The 17,351-nt window shown below is 35.6% G+C and overlaps 1 long non-coding RNA gene across 2 annotated transcripts in view; it reads right to left on the bottom strand.

Annotated features, from left to right (window-relative positions):
- The window catches only part of LOC138414055 (uncharacterized), a 394,942-nt gene that overhangs the window by 237,432 nt on the left and 140,159 nt on the right, over window positions 1-17,351 (bottom strand). For both annotated transcript variants that reach the window (XR_011246440.1, XR_011246441.1), the window contains one exon: window positions 294-370. This is a non-coding gene — a long non-coding RNA (uncharacterized lncRNA). The remainder of the gene's footprint in view (window positions 1-293; window positions 371-17,351) is intronic.

Below are 17,351 nucleotides of genomic sequence, written 5' to 3' on the forward strand. Positions count from 1 at the left end.
GTTGCATATCACTGTTGAATAATCTGAATAACTTAAGTATAACCAAATTTCAAGAAATTGAAAAGTTAAAGTTTCCCACCATGGTTGATAGCCAAGTGTCTGTTACACCAATTTATCAAAATAAGCTTATAAGAGTGGACAAAGTTTGATTCAACTGTGGTCATATTTCACAACTGTTTGCAACAGTGACTACCATAAGTATGTATTTATATGTATGCAACTAACAAATGAAAACTAAACAATGGAGCATTAGATTAGATGAGGCTGAAATAGTCTATCTGCAAGTCGCTTACCATATTCTGTATTTCATTTCTTCTGTCTTCAAATCTTGACATCAAGAGTTCTTTGTCTCAGAAGCAGCAACAAACTCCTGAAAAGTAGTTTATGTTATAAAGATTATACTTACGCATATCCACACAAATATTTACCCAAATAATTATCAGTTTTAAGAACTATTTTCAATATTTATTGAGGTCCAGAAACAATCAACAAATTAGTATATTGTCTCTAAGAACACTTGATTTTTATTGAATGCTGTCAAGAGACCAAAATGTGCAGATTCACCTTTGAAAAGTGTTAAATTTGCATTTATTCTTTTGTCCCTAGGCTAACAGCTGGGTGGTGGTGGTGTTTTTTAAAGTACCTATTTGAGGTGCTAAGAGGTCCTAATTAGATAAATTAAACACAGCATTAAGTTTCAGAAGTGGTGTCAGAACAGATACTTTTTGATCTGTAGATCACTAAGGGAGCAACAGTAAATTGCAAGTAATGTGATTGTGTTTCCCACCTCAGCACACTGGGTTTGCTAAAAACAGTTTTAATTTAGTAACTGCCCAAGATATTTCTCTGAGTGACTGAGATGGAGTGTATTATTTTCTAGGGAGTCCCAGCTGCTTTCATTCTAATTATTCCTGTCCCTATTATGGATGAATGAATGAAAAAGAAATACCAATGGCCTCTGTGTTACAGTGTGACATTATCATACCTGGGAGGAGCATGCTGTTAACAAAATAAAACATGCTGGCTAAACAAAATAAAACAAACAACCATAATGACAACAACAACCAGGAGTGATTCACTTCAAGTCAGTTCAACAAATCAGTATGTAAGTAAGGCACTGGGCTAGCTTATGAGGACCACTGACATCACTTGAAGTATTTATACTCCAGTAAAGAAAGCAATGCCGACATGTCTACAACTAATGATAAAACATGAAACAATAGGCCGGTCTCACCTTCTGAGATGGCCCATGCTCTGTCTGTGGAGTGTGTTTCTCTCTAAATAAATCCACTTCTTACCTATCACTTTGTCTCTCACTGAATTCCTTCTGCCATGAGACATCAAGAACCTGAGCTTCATTAAGTCCTGAAACCAGATACTGAAACCCCTGCCATGTGGAAGAAGTTAATTATATGCTGCCCACGTAGACCCCAGACCTATAGGAACCAGAAGGTTGATGATGCTGACTCCCACTTACCTCACCACCAACCAATCAGAAGAAAGTCCACGAGCTGATCACATCCTCCTCTTTGAACCATTACTATAATACTCCTCACTACCCTTTCCAGGTCGGGACACTCAGTTTTGAGAGCATTAGCTCTCTGTGGCCCCCTTTGCTTGGCAAAGCAATAAAGCTATTCTTTTCAACTTCTCCCCCCCCCAAAAAAAAAAAAAAAAAAAACATGAAACAATAAAGTAACTATAAACACGAGAATCAAATTATTTTTGAATTGATTATGGTAGGCATCACTGAAGTAGAATTTGAACTGTACCTGAAAGAAAAATAAGCATGTACAAACATGGAAAGAGAGAAGGAGAGCCATCCAGATTAAGAATACTGTGGGTTGGGAGGCAGAGGACAAAGTGTGATGGAAGAGCCTAATGAGTGGGTTTAACCTCAGCCCAAGTCTAGGAATAGGTGTAGGAGACATAAGAAGTTCATGTTAAAGGAGGAATCAATGATTTTTGTTTGAGAGCTAATTGAGTTTGAAGTATCTATGGGAAATTCTGATCTAAAGTTCAGGATGGATATCCAAATTAGAGGCAAAGACTGAGTCACCTGCATAAAGGTGATAACTAAAGCTTTGGGAGCATTTGAGATAACCCAGAGCATATGCAGAGCATGGTTAAACAATAAACCTATGGAACACCTATATGTAAACACAAGTAAGAAGATAAGAATAAGAAGAAACATTCTGGGAAGCAGCAGGAGAACCAAGAGAGAATGTATCTAAGATATAACGAGAAGGTAAGCATTTCATGAAAGAAGAGAGTAGCCAACATTGTTAAAGGATGCACACAAGTAGCAGGTTTCACTTTTAGAAAGTCATCTGCACTCTTTAAAGGAGCAGTTTCAGTGAAGTGGTGTGGAGGGAAACCAGACTTCCAATTGGTTAGAGTAAATTGATCAATGCAGGAAATGGTCAAAATGAGTGCAGAAGCTATCGAAAAAGCAGGGTGGGAAAGTTTTCCAGAGAGTAAGCAACATTAGAAAAGGAGGAGGCACAGACATAAAAAAATCTTTAGCAATATCAGTTTAAAATAGTACATTTCAAATGTGGCTTCTCTGTGATATTCACTGAAGAGGTGCATCTATCAAGCCTAAGATTTTCCAGCCTGGGCAATGAGTAGATCACTTCAACCAATGAAATCTCAGTATATTGAGTTGTCCAGTACTACCTACCTACTGATTACTAAGAAAGAAAACATATACTGAGGGTGATTTAAAAAAAAAAAAACTTTCATATTTAAAAATATTTTTAATAAAAGATGCATATTCATGTCAACAGAGACTTACAGAGCTCAGGAACAAACTCATTATAAATGTTTCAAAGGAATTATACGGGACAAAACACCTGCAAAGAAGAAAAATAAGACATTTGCTGCCTTCTTTAAAAAACTCTAAAATAGCCACTCTTACCACATGGAAAATAAGGCTATATGATTCAACAAAACATTTGGAGAAACAAATGTTTTCCACCCAAACAATCCTCACAAATATTCCTAAGACTGCGAATACATTTCTCAAAGATATAATCACTGCTTACACATCAGATAACCTGAAATTGCCATCCTATAAAATAACTGGCACACATGCTCTTTGTAAGTATCAAGATCATGATGTCATGATGCGCAAAGAAAGACTAAGGAGACGCCAGATTGGAAGAGACCAAGGTGATTTGAAGATTGGATCCTAAACCAAAAAAATGGACCTTAGTGAAACAACTAAAGAAACATGACTAGGTCTATAGAGCAGGTAATAGAATTGTTTCAGTGTTAACTTTCTGGTTTCAATAATTGTATCCTTGCTATGTAAGATGTTAACATTTGGGGAAGTTGGTTGAAAATTACAAGGGAATTTTTGTAGTATTTTTCAAACTCTTTTATAAGTCTGAAATTATTTAAATGTAAAAAGTTAAAAAAGAACAATTTCTAACTATGAAAAGAAATGGGTGAAGAACAACATCCAGTGGGAATAAGAGACCAAAATTTGACTATGTAGCTGTATGTATCATACCTCTTTTGAATTTTTTTAAAAAACTTCAACCAGCTGTAAAGTGTGCAGAATTAAGTGACTATAATAAAATATAGCAAAATGCCTGGGTCCTAAAGAAAGAAATTCCTTGTTCACACTGGCGTAACCTGTACATTTCAGTAGAAGACTAATAAATAGAAACGCAGAGTGTGATTTTCAATCGGAGTTTTCATGTGACTTTCCTAATGTAAAAAAGATGATCAAGGCCAATTTTGAAGTTGCCATGCCACCCAATTTTGAGTATCTACTCTGTGCAAGACACTATCATAGGTAAAACATGGTCTCTGACTACTAAAAGTGCCTCATCAATGTTGGTGGACTATTACACATTTCTCAGTATTTCATAGAATGTGTTATAACAAAGAGGCAAGCAAAGTCCTGTTGAGACATAGGAAAAAAGGAATAATTTGGATAACCTCACAGAGGCTTGGACAAATAGTTGTCCATCAAGGAGAAGATGAGGAAAGGTAACAGGGAGGCAAGTTAGTTTGAAGGCAGCAGAGAATTCTGATGGGTAGTGATTGAGGCATAAAGGAGAGAGGCATTTTGTAGAAAAGAAAAAGCCTAAGCAAAGTCATGGGATAGAAAATGACAAGATTGTTTTGATTCTCTAATTCAAGTGAGAGGGCAAGGAGCTCCAGAGTTGGAAGTTCACTGAGTGATAGGATGTGAACAAGTCAGTTAGGGCTTAGAGAGCCTTGGAGCTCCCAGAAAATTATGTGTTGTGTAAACACTAACCCATCTCGCATTTAAGAACAGTTCCATTAAATGTTGCTCAATACACTTCTTTCCCTAAATTCAGCGTATTTTCATAGAACCCGAAATATGAAATATGCATTTTAGTTGCCCACTCCAAAGCGGTACTGGCAAATTCCGAAGATGCTGGATCTTAAAATATGTTGAGTGTATTGTTTTCTAAGTAGTCAATTACTATCCACTGCCCACTTCTAAAAGATCAATAATTCAGATTGCCCAACAGGTTCCTAGGCCAGTATTAAACTGTTCACTGAGTTTTACAAAACTGAAAACCTCTTTGTTAATTGGATATGGATTTCATTCTAGCAGCAACTGCTAAGATATTTTAACTGTATTTGCTCTGTGAAACACTAGTCCCAGAATATGTTAATTGGTCTGATATGAAAACGTGTTCCCTCAGCCAATAAGTTTGGTAAACATTGGATTAAGGAAGGTTAATCAGATTTTTTTGGCTACAGGAGTTATCAGAACCTTGAAAATGCTAATGAGAAATATGGCATTTAAGAGGAGAGAGTTAAGATGCATTGTTACACAAATCCCAATAGAAATCTAGTGATACAAGTGTTCTACATTTGAAAACTGCACCAGATGCATCTCTGCTTCACCTAATTTTAAGCCTATCACACACTTGATGGAATGGCTTAATGAAATGTCTATGAGGAAAGAGGAGCTTTTCCAAAACAGCTTCATTTCTGATCCCTGTAGTTACTGTAATGTCAACTTTTAAAATTAATATCATCTATTGGAAAATTTTCTTTCCTTGGGAAAATGTCTCTTCTTTTAAAATAGAAATTAGTGGGGAGAAAAACAATCATGAACAGATATGTCCTTTCTTGTCACCTTCTTTGGGGGAAAGCTATTTTGTTAATGGGAAATCTGAATTTTAGTGCTCTTATAATATGGTTAAATCATTTGAAATGGTCACTTAAATGATGATGTTGTGGTCACGTAAGTGATGATGTTAACACTAAAACAAAAGAAACACTGCAAGAGAAAGTCAGGAACACAAACCGCTAGATAAATTTCAAAGAAAATAAAATACAAGACATCTAGTAGCAGTTTGGAAATATTTATGTACTGTGAAAATAAATAAATTTCATTTAAAGTGGAGCTTGGAAGTCCTGGGAGGAGCTCTCATGCATATCACTCACCCCAGCTTGCAGATCCCAGCAGGAAGAAAGATTTCCTGACCCAGCAATAGCAAGCTTCCCCCACATGCAGCCAATGAAGAACTGCCACAGCCCTCCCCAATTTCCTTTTTTCCTCTATAAAAGCAAGCCCCTCTCCTCTGTTCTCCAGACATGCCTATGGTTCACCATATGTTGCTTGTCCTGAATTGCAGTGCTCTCCTTTTCCCAAATAAACTTATTTTGCCAGTAAAATAATGGCCCACTTTATTTTAAGATCAACATTACCTCACAGATCTCTAGGCCCTACTACAAGGCAGCCATAACACGTTACATCCATACAATATAATTATATAACATCAATACTTTAGAACTGTTTAGTAATTTCGGGTAGTTGTATCTTAAAAAGAGTGGAGATTTCTATGCACATCGTATTACAGTTCTGTAGCTTGAGAAGTGGAAGCATGTTAATGTCCAGCATTAGGGTCTGGATCAGCAGAAACGATACTCGACCAAAAACAAGATGTCATTTCACAATGTCAATGTATAGTCATCAGATTGTTTATTTGAGAACTAAGTATTTTGTGGTTGTAGCAGTGATTGAGGTTAAAGCCACTTATATCTGCCATTATATTTCTTAATCAGACATATGTTAATTAAGGGTTTTTTTGCCCTTTAATTAGGCTGCTTACATAATCATAATTATTTTTGGTTTATAGTCACCTTAATTAACAAAAAGTAAGATTATCTTTTCTCAAGTGTTTGATCAGAATTGCCAAACATATGACAGACACTATACACCCTTCAAAAAAAAAAAAAGCATAATGTATATTTTAATATAATTTTTTGTTTGGGGGATTTACTAGTGTCAAAAAAAAAGTAACCTTTTTCTATAATCAAGTCCTCCCATACAGATTATAATTTACTTAATTGGGACAGCCTTCTCTATTTAGAAAGCAAAATGTTTTAGAATTATCTGAGTCTTGAGGTAAATACTGGATTTGATTGTTCTTGCTTCTACTAAGAATGCATCTAAGGTCATTCCAACTCTCTCCAGGTTGCTATTACACATTTTTTTTTCCTCACCATTTTAGTTAATCTTCACTCTCTAGGATACCAAGCAAACTCATGTGGAAGATATATTATTTGTCATAGTATCCAGAAAAAGCTTTCAGTAAAAGTTTGACCGTCAGAATGGAATAATACTTTATTTCAAAATCCTGGAATTCTTAGATAAATATAAGGTAATGTTATTTAGAATACAGAAACAACAGTTCTGTTAAAGCAAAGTGAGGCCTTCTTTCTTCTCAGAGCAACGAGTGTTTGTTTCTTGCTTCCTACTCCTTAACTTGAAAGATAAGTACAAACCTTCGGTGGGCAGCCACCACTAGTGAAGGATCAGCCTTCTGTTCCTCTTGCCTGGATCTCCTCCCTGATACACACTACTAGCACCTCACATTTTTCCAAGATTTTACTCAAGAGTTAGTGCCTTAGTAAGGCCCCTCACTGGCTACCCTGCCTACAATTTTTATCCCATCTCTGACATTTCTGTACTGCCCCTACTTTCTTGCTTTATTTTTTCCTCTTTATTATTTTCCATTATTTAACACACTGTGTGATTTACCTGCTTATATTGTTCACTACCCACTTCCTTCGTTAAAATGTAGACTCCACGATGCCAGGGAGTTTCATCTTTTTCTTTTAGTTCTGTATTGCCAGCTCCCAGTAAAGTACCTGGCACATAATAGGTGCTCAATAAATTAAATGAATGAAACACCACCATCATAAAAAAAATCTCTTCTGTGAACACAGATAATTCTGCCATTGGGTGCGCTTTGTCAAATAATTATCTTCTCAAAAGCCTTTAATGGTTCAATAACAATGATTAAATGCTGATATAGCAGATGATAGAATATTAGGCAATTAATAAAACATAATAAAATATGTAATGTGATGAGCAAATGCTCATGTAACATGTAAAATACAAAAACAAAATACCTTGAAAAAAACAATAATAAAGTGAGTCAGCACTTGGGCTGTCTATAGTACAGTGAGTGACATGTGATTATATTAGAACCCTAAAGGCATTTTGATTTTTTTTACTAGGAGTAAAAATCCCTACAGTAATTAAAGTACATGAAACATGATGCATTTTTCCAACAAATGGTGAGTAATCATTACCGGAGGCATACTATTTTTTTCTATAGGAGAATTTATGAAGTTTAACACTCAAATCACAAGAATATATAGTTACTTGAAATAATGATATTTAACGTACTTGTGTTTGGAATGGCAACACAGTGGTCATAAAATGGCTGCCTTTTTTTCCTGTTTCATTCCAATACATGTTTCTACCAATTAAATCTAAAATCTGAGTAATTACATTTACTTTCATACATCACCTCCTTAGAAAAGAGTTTTTGAGACTAATCTGAATATTGTTCAGGGCTGCAATATTCTGACAACCTGAGAAATCAAATTAAAATGGTAAAACATTTATCAGTAGTGAAAATTTCATACCAAAGTATGAAAGAGAAAGTAGTACAAAGGCTACTTTTAAACCATGATTAATTTGAGAAGAGTTACGGCAATTTAAAATATGTAAACTGTCTTGAATATTATTTAGACATCTTAAGATTTTAGGATGCTTAACATTTTAATTGGCATATTTAAAATGTTCTCTTTTTAATTAAAGAATGCATTTTTAAAGGCTACTGTAGAATGAATGAAGCTATATTAAGTTTTATGGCATTTTAAAAAATGTAATAGCCATACATATAATTTCACTGAATGCAAGTTTAATTTTATATCTTTAATATATCACATTTGGGTCAACTTTCAACATGAAAAATTCAAGTCAAACAACAAAAATGTTAGTGTATCTAAAAAAGACTTACCGAGAAGCAAAGCAAATGAAAAAAAATACAGAATAAATTCACAGAAACAGAATTCCTTGGGATGCTAACTGAAAAGTCAACAATTAAAAAATTTTTAAAAAAAAGGAAAGAAAGAAGAGAAAAAGAAACACGGAAGGAAGGAAAGGAAGAACAAAAATAAGAAAACAAAAAAGATTAAAATACATGTCTCTATGTACTAATACATGTTATTAAAAGTGCTTCCTAACCACAAGGTTTAGCATAGAGATGTGTAAATACTTAATGGTAAAACAGTATGGTACATTGCGAAATCTTTATGGATAAACAGTCATTTGGAAGCTACCTGCGTCATACATAGGAGAGAGGGTATTTTAGGAGAGGAAGGCGAAGTTAAAAGAGATAATGTCAAATTTTAGATCATATGTTTGTATTCCAGAGAGAATAATAAATCTGTCCTAGATATATCTGTTCTAATTCTAGGCAGAACACAATTTAGAAAAACTTGCTTTGATACTGAAAGTCCCTGTTCTTGTCCTAATCAGAAAGGTAGCATTTGTAATCTCCCATTAAAAACAATTACAGTAAAACAACTTTCAGCTACATACTAAATATTCGTTGGAACAGAGGAGATCGTTTTCTTTGGTGTATGTTAACCCATCTATTTGGGGGGAGGAAAGCAGTTCCTTAAAATGCAAATTATCTATCACTTGACATCTCTTCTTTTATGATGGAAAAGGAGTCCTTTACTTAAAAATTTGTATTTCTTTAAAGTTTTAGCAGCTATATACTTATTCACCTAGGCTAACCAAAAAAAAAAAGAAAAATCATTTACAATTTGTTCTTACTTCAAACTCTTACCATTTATCCATTTACAATGTGTGCTTTTAATGAGTTTTTTTTTAAATTGAAGTGTAGTTGATTTACAATGTTGTGTTAGTTGCAGGTGTACAGCAAAGTGATTCAGTTATATATATATATATATATATATATATATATATATATATATATATATATATATATATATATGTTCTTTTTTCAGATTCTTTCCCATTATAGGTTATTACAAGATATTGAATAGAGTGCCCTGTGCTATACAGTAGGTTCTTGTTGTTGATCTATTTATATACAGTAGTGTATATCTGTTAATCCCAAACTCCTCATTTATTCCCCCCTCTTCCCCCATTAGTAACCATAAATTAGTTTTCTATGCCTGTTAGTCTGTTTCTGTTTTATAAATAAGTTCATTTGTATCATTTTTTAGTTTCCACATATAAGTAGTATCATATAACATTTGTCTTTCTCTGATTTACTTCACTTAGTAAGATAATCTCTAGGTCCATCCATGTTGCTACAAATGACAATATTTTATGGCTTAGTACTATTCCATTATATACATATACCACTTCTTCTTTATCCATTCTTCTGTTGATGGACATCTGGTTTGCTTCCAAGTCTTGCCTATTGTAAATAGCGTTGCTTTGAACATTGGAGTGCATGTAACTTTTCAAATTCGAGCTTTCATATTTTATGGATATATGCCCAGGAGTGGGACTCTTGGATCATATGGTAGTTCTATTTTTAGTTTTCTAAGGAGCCTCCATACTGTTCTCCAGAGTGGCTGCACCAATTTACATTCCCACCAACAGTGTAGGAGGGTTCCTTTTTCTTCACATCCTCTCCAGCATTTATTTGTAGACTTTTTGATGATGGGTATTCTGACTGGAGTGAGGCGATACCTCACTGTAGTTTTGATTTGCATTTCCCTAAGAATCAGTGATGCTGAGCATCTTTTCATGTGCCCGTTGGCTATCTGTATGTCTTATTTAGAGAAATATCTATTTAGGTCTTCTGCTTATTTTTTGATTGGGTTGTTTGTTTTTTGATATTGAGCTGTATGAGCTGTTTGTATGTTTTGGAAATTGATCCCTTGTCGGTCACATCATTTGCAAATATTTTCTCCCAGTCTGTAGGTTGTCTTACAATGTGTACTTTTAAAAGAAATTATTTAAGAACCATTTTATAAAGGCTATTTTAATATAAATTAACAAAAATACCATCTATACTTTGTATACATGTATTTCAGATAATTGGAATCAAAACCCTTGGTGAAAGTCTATCCCTGAAAATAAATACATTTAGTCAATGTAAACTACAAATTTATCTTAAAAGGCACTTTATGAACAAAGTATGAGTACACATTACTATTATTAACTTTCTCCTAACCAAATGTTTTAAATTCTATGTAGCCAAAGTCTTGATTTAGGGGAAAAATAATGAAAAGAGTCTTTAGAATTTTCTCCACTGCTCTGTTCAGAGGTATTATCCTAAAAACATACTAAATTTTAATTTGCAGTTTATAAAAAGACTATTTCCCTGTGGAAGAATTCTTCATAATTAGAGAAAATGGGTATTTGAGGAAGAGGCTAACATTTGCAAACAATAAAATTGTGGATTTTCTCATGTTGAAACAACATCAAAGCCACCAGCCGTTTTGTTATGTGGGTACCAAAGGTTCAAAAGCGTAAGTCAAAATGTCCTCGTGAGACCACCTGGCATTTATTTCTTTTAATATCTCTTGTTTAAGACATGGCAGCAATCAGGCACGAAGCACTACAGTTCACTCCACTTTAAGCACTCCATCTTGTACTAATTGTTCTTTTTAAATAGAAGGGTCCTTAGTTACACAAATGGGCATGGTTTTAGAATAGAAAAGCCTAGCCACAAAGGATAGCCATGTCCTCTGAACTGACACAGATTTCAGCTTAGAAACTAGAGTTTAGTATTTAAACTAAACTAATTAGTCAATAATAACCCCCCAAAAGTAGAATTGTTTGACAATAATAAAAAATATTAGTTTTAAAGATGAAAACTTTGTTTAAAATATTATTTTTAATTCATCAAATTACTTGTCACATTACTTAGCACAATACATTTAGTATACTTCACTAGGTATCATCTGCGTTCTATATTATGTTCTTAGATATAAAATATTTACAACAGTGCCTGATTTGTATTAAATCTTTATTTTTATTGTCATTATTTTTTGACAGATAATATCTAATTGAGAGCATTTCAATAAAAATTGAGAGGGTAAAGTCTATAGTCATGTTAGATTTTCAGAAAGTTAAATTAGTTGAATATACATTTATATGGACATGAATTATCCAGATGTAGAAGTCATTTACCCTCTGATTATTTCCTAGGTAATGTGGGAAGATTTTTCACTTAGAACATGGAGGTTTTTTCCCTCTAATTTTCAAGGCAGTTATGATATATACCCTCTCATGTCTGTTATCACTCCTGCTTCATGGCTCCGACAGCTGCTGTAAAAAGTTAGTTAGAAGCTCTGAAAAAGAGACAGTCCTCTTTAAATTGCACATAAATGGATTTTTCTTCTAGTAGCTAATAGGAATAAAAGACACCAAACAAACCAAAATACAATTAATTGTTTTGAGCAATTGCAGTCAGAGAGAATTTTCTGCAATGAATATATCAAATATATCAACTTATATGCAAGCAAATGGTCAGTTCAATGGAAATTACCATAGCACAAGAACTGGCATTAGGCATAGAAAGAGGACCATCTGGGAACACTGAAACAAGTTTCACGTAGCTATCTATAGGAAACAATGAGCTGTGTGCCTGTGTATGTGTGTGGGAGGGTGTGTGTGTGTCTCAGCAACTCCTGGCTAAATATTTCATCAATACTCTAAATGGAGGAATTAGTAGTAAAATTAGGACTACATAGAGGGTATGTAACTTTAAATCAGTTGCAATTAAAGAAGGTTCATGTATGCTTAACTATTTAGAAAACTTTAAATAATATAGCCTACTGTTTTGTTTTGTTTTTTTCCCTCAACTATCTTTTTCTATTTTTTTGTATACAAATCCACCTCAATGATGTTTTCCATACTGGGGTTCAGAGTGTTTGGACAAAGTAAAAAAATTCCTCTTACAGATGCTGGCAGAATAAATGTTATTCCTGGATAAGTATGCCACATGTTCCACAAGAACTTCTAATTCAACAATGCTTTGACAAAAGTATGTCTTGACTGCCTTCATCAAACAATATTACCAAGAACAGTTTTCATTAATAAGGTTGGGAGAATTAAATTACACATTCTCTAGGATACACATAAGTCAATAACTTGATAAATGTAATCACCCTGAAAATGAATAGAAATCATAAATATGAAGATAGAAAAGTATATAGAACGGTTTAAATCTCTGCAAGTGTTTTCAAAAATAAATTATTTGATAAGCTATCACCTTTTGCTTTTAATGGGTAGAAGAAAACAGAAATTGGATAGAAGCCAAGAGAAATAATATGTAAATAATAGCTGAGAGAACAATGATGTTCTAGGAAAAGTATTTAAAATTAGTAGCAATCAGGATTTGGAGGCAGAAGCAGAAATAGCTGTTCTGAATTGCATTTATAAGAAAAAAGTCTGGTTAAGAAAACCATCGAATTCTGGCATCTAGAGGAAGGGAAATCTTCTTCAGGGTGCTGCCCCAGCTCCTCCCGTCACACACACTTTCCCAAGCAAGTTAATGGCTCTTGTGCAATATTTTCAAGAATTTGGGTCATATGTCTGGATTGTGATGATTTATTTCTTTCTCCCACACCAGAATGTGAGCTTTCTCAGGGTTAGAACAATATTTTAGTCATCCTGGTACTTCCCAAGCCTAATAGTATTACCTATAATATAGTGTTTGCTCAAATATTTCCTATTGTTACCTCCACTAAGACCTATACATTTATTCAGTCTCTCCCTCAGTATTTATTTTAGGATAACATTCTTTGTTCTGAGATTTACTGCAACTTTCTTAGGCTACATCTGAACTATATAGAAGAAATGCGTTCAAGGGCCTTTTAATTCCTGACCTCCTCCTAACAGGTGGAAGGATTCAGACTTTGCCTCTAAATTTTATTCCATTCTTTCTAAGCACACTTCCTGGCTTCATCTTACCCAGTCTCTCCATACTAGGGATTCACATATTCATGTATCCAGAAATGGTTATCACATCCCTCTCTATTATCTCTTAGCCTTTATAAATTTCCAATTTCTAGTTCTGAGGTAATACAAAATAAACAGAATAAAACAGTTGGTGTAGCTGAGTTATTGTTAAACCTTCAAATCACCAGCATGAAGTCAGAATAGTGCCGTTCTCAGACTTCCCTGGCAGCTCAGTGGTTAAGAATCTGCCTGCCAATGCAGGGGACATGGGTTTGAGCCCTGGTCCGGCAAGGTCTCACATGCCGCAGAGCAACTAAGCCCGTGCACCACAACTACTGAGCCTGCACTCTAGAGCCCACTTACTGCAACTACTGAGCCCATGTGCCTGGAGCCGGTGCTCCACAACAAGAGAAGCCACTGCAATGAGAAGCCCGCAGACCACAACGAAGAGTAGCCCCTGCTCACTGCAACTAGAGAAAGCCTGTGTGCAGCAACAAAGACCCAACACAGCCATAAATAAATAAATAAATAAATAAATAAATTTATTCAAAAAAAAAAAAAGAATAGTGCCATTCACTCAACAACTGGAATGACATTGAACTAAATAGGCAGACTGTTATAATTCTGTCATGGAATCAAAAATGTTACCACAAGTTAGACTCTGGAAGGGAAGGCTAAAATAGCTGTTCACCTAACACAATCAAAGATGAATATGAACTTATATATTTGCAGGTATAGTGTGTGTATACACACATATGTATTTGTATACACATTTTTGTGGATATATATACACACACACACACACACACACACCCCCATATACCTATCATCCTATCATGCAATGTATATAAAAAATCACAAAGAATGCTAACTGGTACACACGTATTTTATGTGAGCAAGTGGTTTTCTTTCTCTGAAGCAAGGTGAGATAATGCTGTGATAGACGAAGTCATGGGTTAACACATACTACATAGCTTTGGTTCACCACTTGGAAGGACACAAGTTTGGGAGCAGGGTGAAAAGGGGGAAATGGGATAAGAAAGGAATATTTTCTCCAAAAAGGTAACAGCATGTAGAAAAGCCAAAAGCATAGGCAGGACTTGGTCTAGTGGAAGATTTTTTTTTTGAATTCTGTATCCTTGACTCACAGATTGAGGGTAGGGTGGAGGGAAAGTGGTGAGAGGCTGCAGAGGCCCCTGACTGTTGATGCTGGACCGCTTCCTTCTTTTGGACACTGTGGCTTTCTCAGAGGTGGTGAAGGAGGAAACCCACTAAGGAGGAGGAATGGAAAGCAGTCGAGTCCCGCAAACCCTGGGCACCTCAGAAGTGGTGCTGGCAGTCCGCCATCCGTGGGCCCGGTGGTTACGACCTTGGGGTGCCAATCTTCATTCACCGACAAGCTCAGAAAGCTCATCTGGTGAAGGCTATGACAGAATGGCAGTGAAATTCAAATGGCAGCATCCTGAGGTTTCGTCCATGGGCATTAAGTAAAGAAGGAAAAGTTCTCTCTTGTCTGTTTACCAAATTTTTTTGTACTTAAAATAACCAGTCTCTTTATCCTCAGAACTGATGACTTACAGCAGTTATAAACAAAGTGTCTGTTTGAAATTCAGAGTTTAGTCTGAAGGGCTAGGGGGCAACCCTATTTAGCAGCACAAATTATATCTAAATATGGAAAAAGACAGGTAGTCAGTGTAGAAAATTATACTGAAAGATCTTTTTTCTTCTGGGGAAAGAACTGGCTCTTTGAAAGTGAGAGTGAGCTGGTCAGTTATCAGGGAAAGGTTGCTTGAGCAGCAGAAGAAGACGGGGCACCCGAACGCTCTTTAGAGCTGATGAACAGTCTCATCTTCACTCTGCTAAGTTCTATTTTGAGCCTTTTGTTACCTTATATTCCACAGATGTTCCAATAAAATAAAGATTAAAAATGTGAATAGAAAACCCTGATGCTGGTTTTGCGACAGTTGGTTACATAGCATAGGTGGCCCCAAGTAACTTTCAATAGCTAACATTTGTTATCAGAAGAATATGGGATAAGCCATCCAAACTCCCTAGGTCTCCTTTACCTCATCTATAAAATATGGATGGTGATGATACCAGCCACCAATGGCTGTTAGAAGACTTTGATGAGAACCTGCAAAGGTAAAGATAAAAATGTGATACAATGGATATATGCTGTTATTTGGGGGCGAGAATTTTACTTAGAATCCTAGTGAATAATGAGTTTAACTCCAAAACAGCTATATGGACTTGGAAAAGGAGAAAAGTGGAAGATAACTTAGACTGTAGCATTAAGCAGAAGTAACATGCAACCAAAAATAGGAATGATTTAGTAATGTCTGGTATAGTGTCTACTGTTGCGGATTAAATTATCAAGAAGGTGAATGTGATATATTCTATACACTATGAGGTTCAAAGCTCATGCCACTTTAGGAATTAAAAACCACAAGTTCTCAGACCTTAGTTTTATCTGATGTGATGTTGTCATGGAAAGGGCTTAAAATATGAATGATTTGGTTGCCCGCAATATAGAATCAATACAACTGACAAAGAAGTGGGAGGAATAGTTAGGACACATGTTGAAATCAGAGGCTGGGGCTTAAGGAAGATACTCACTCTTTCAGTTGCAAGTGAGGCAGAACGCCAAACAGAGGACAGAAGAACAAAGGCCAGAGCTTGGAGGAGATTCTACTCCCAGGAAAGGGCCAGAAAGCCAATTACCATCTCAGAAGAAGTACTCCTAGGGTTATGACACACTCGCCTGACCCACAAAAGACAGATATGTCTCCTCTGAGAATGGATATCCCTTACGCTATATGTGGCAGTAAAAATTATCAGCTAGATGGAAGACTCCCTTGATGCACACTGAATAGTCTAAGACATTTTTCAGGTATATCCAAACTTCATACCATTGTCCTGGTTTATCAAAGTCGTTGCTCTTTCCCCACTCATATTTAACCAGTAGGTAAACAGATCCTCTACAGCAGCTCCAAAAGGGCTCAGCTCAAGGGCCATTTTCCCCAACACATCCTCTCTCTACTGCCAAAACCCAAGGGAGCCTGTTAACCTCTTGGCAGCTGTGATACCCCTGGAATAGAAGCCTGTGAGATAGCAAGAAAGCGCCTCTTAGCCATTTGGGGATATCCAACTATCAGTGACATTTTAAGTCCAGAAGTCTATATTTATTCCCCACTCTCCATTTTTACTGCCACCGCATTTGTTCATTTTTAAAATACATTTACAAAATGTTTATTTAGCATCTATTCTGTGTCAGGCCACATACTAAAATAATGATGGACTCAGTTCCATTTTCATTTTCATCACAGTCATTTGCCTTACAAAAATAAAGGAGTGATGAAATGGCTAAAATGCCAGGGTTTACAAATACCCACCTTGCAGACTTCTTTAGGTCAATCTGAAGTGCATAGCCATTTACACCTCTAGCAGCTCTATGAGAGAGTCTGATTAAAAGGAAAGATATAGGCTTCTAGAGCTTCTAAGATGAGCCCAAGATCACACAGCCTTGGATGGAAAAGCTGGACAGATCAGATCCCAGTTGAGGCACTACTGCCTAGTTCTTGTAAGTCCAGCTACAACAGTGGTTTTCAAATGTTTGTTTCATTTAACTTGAATAATAGAACTCTTTGCTTAAATAATATGTTACTAGAAATCCCAATATAAAAAAGGATAAAAGCAAAAGTGTTCCATTAGAATCAGACCCAGAGTAGGCTAGCTGAGCCTGTCCTCACTCCTTCTGTGTCACCATGACACTTAGTGGCAAAGTCCTCAGGCTCTTGGGGACAAGGTTTGACACCTCACATAAAGTTCAAACTGGAAGAAAAATCCAAAACACTTAGAAAACTTAAAGTATGTGCTTAGTTCTTGTTATAGGCTGAATATTTGTCCAAACTACCTCCTTCCTCATTTATATGTTGAAGCCCTAATCATCTTGTTGATGGTATTTGGAGGCAGGGTCTTTGTGAGGTAATTAGGTTTAAATAATGTCCTGAGCATGGAGCCCTTGGGGATGTGATTAATGTCTTTAAAAGAAGAAGAAGAGCCCTCTCACTCTCTCCATCAGGTGAGGATACAGAAGGAA

This window comes from Delphinus delphis, chromosome 4 (assembly GCF_949987515.2).
Source record: "Delphinus delphis chromosome 4, mDelDel1.2, whole genome shotgun sequence".
NCBI lineage: Eukaryota > Metazoa > Chordata > Mammalia > Artiodactyla > Delphinidae > Delphinus > Delphinus delphis.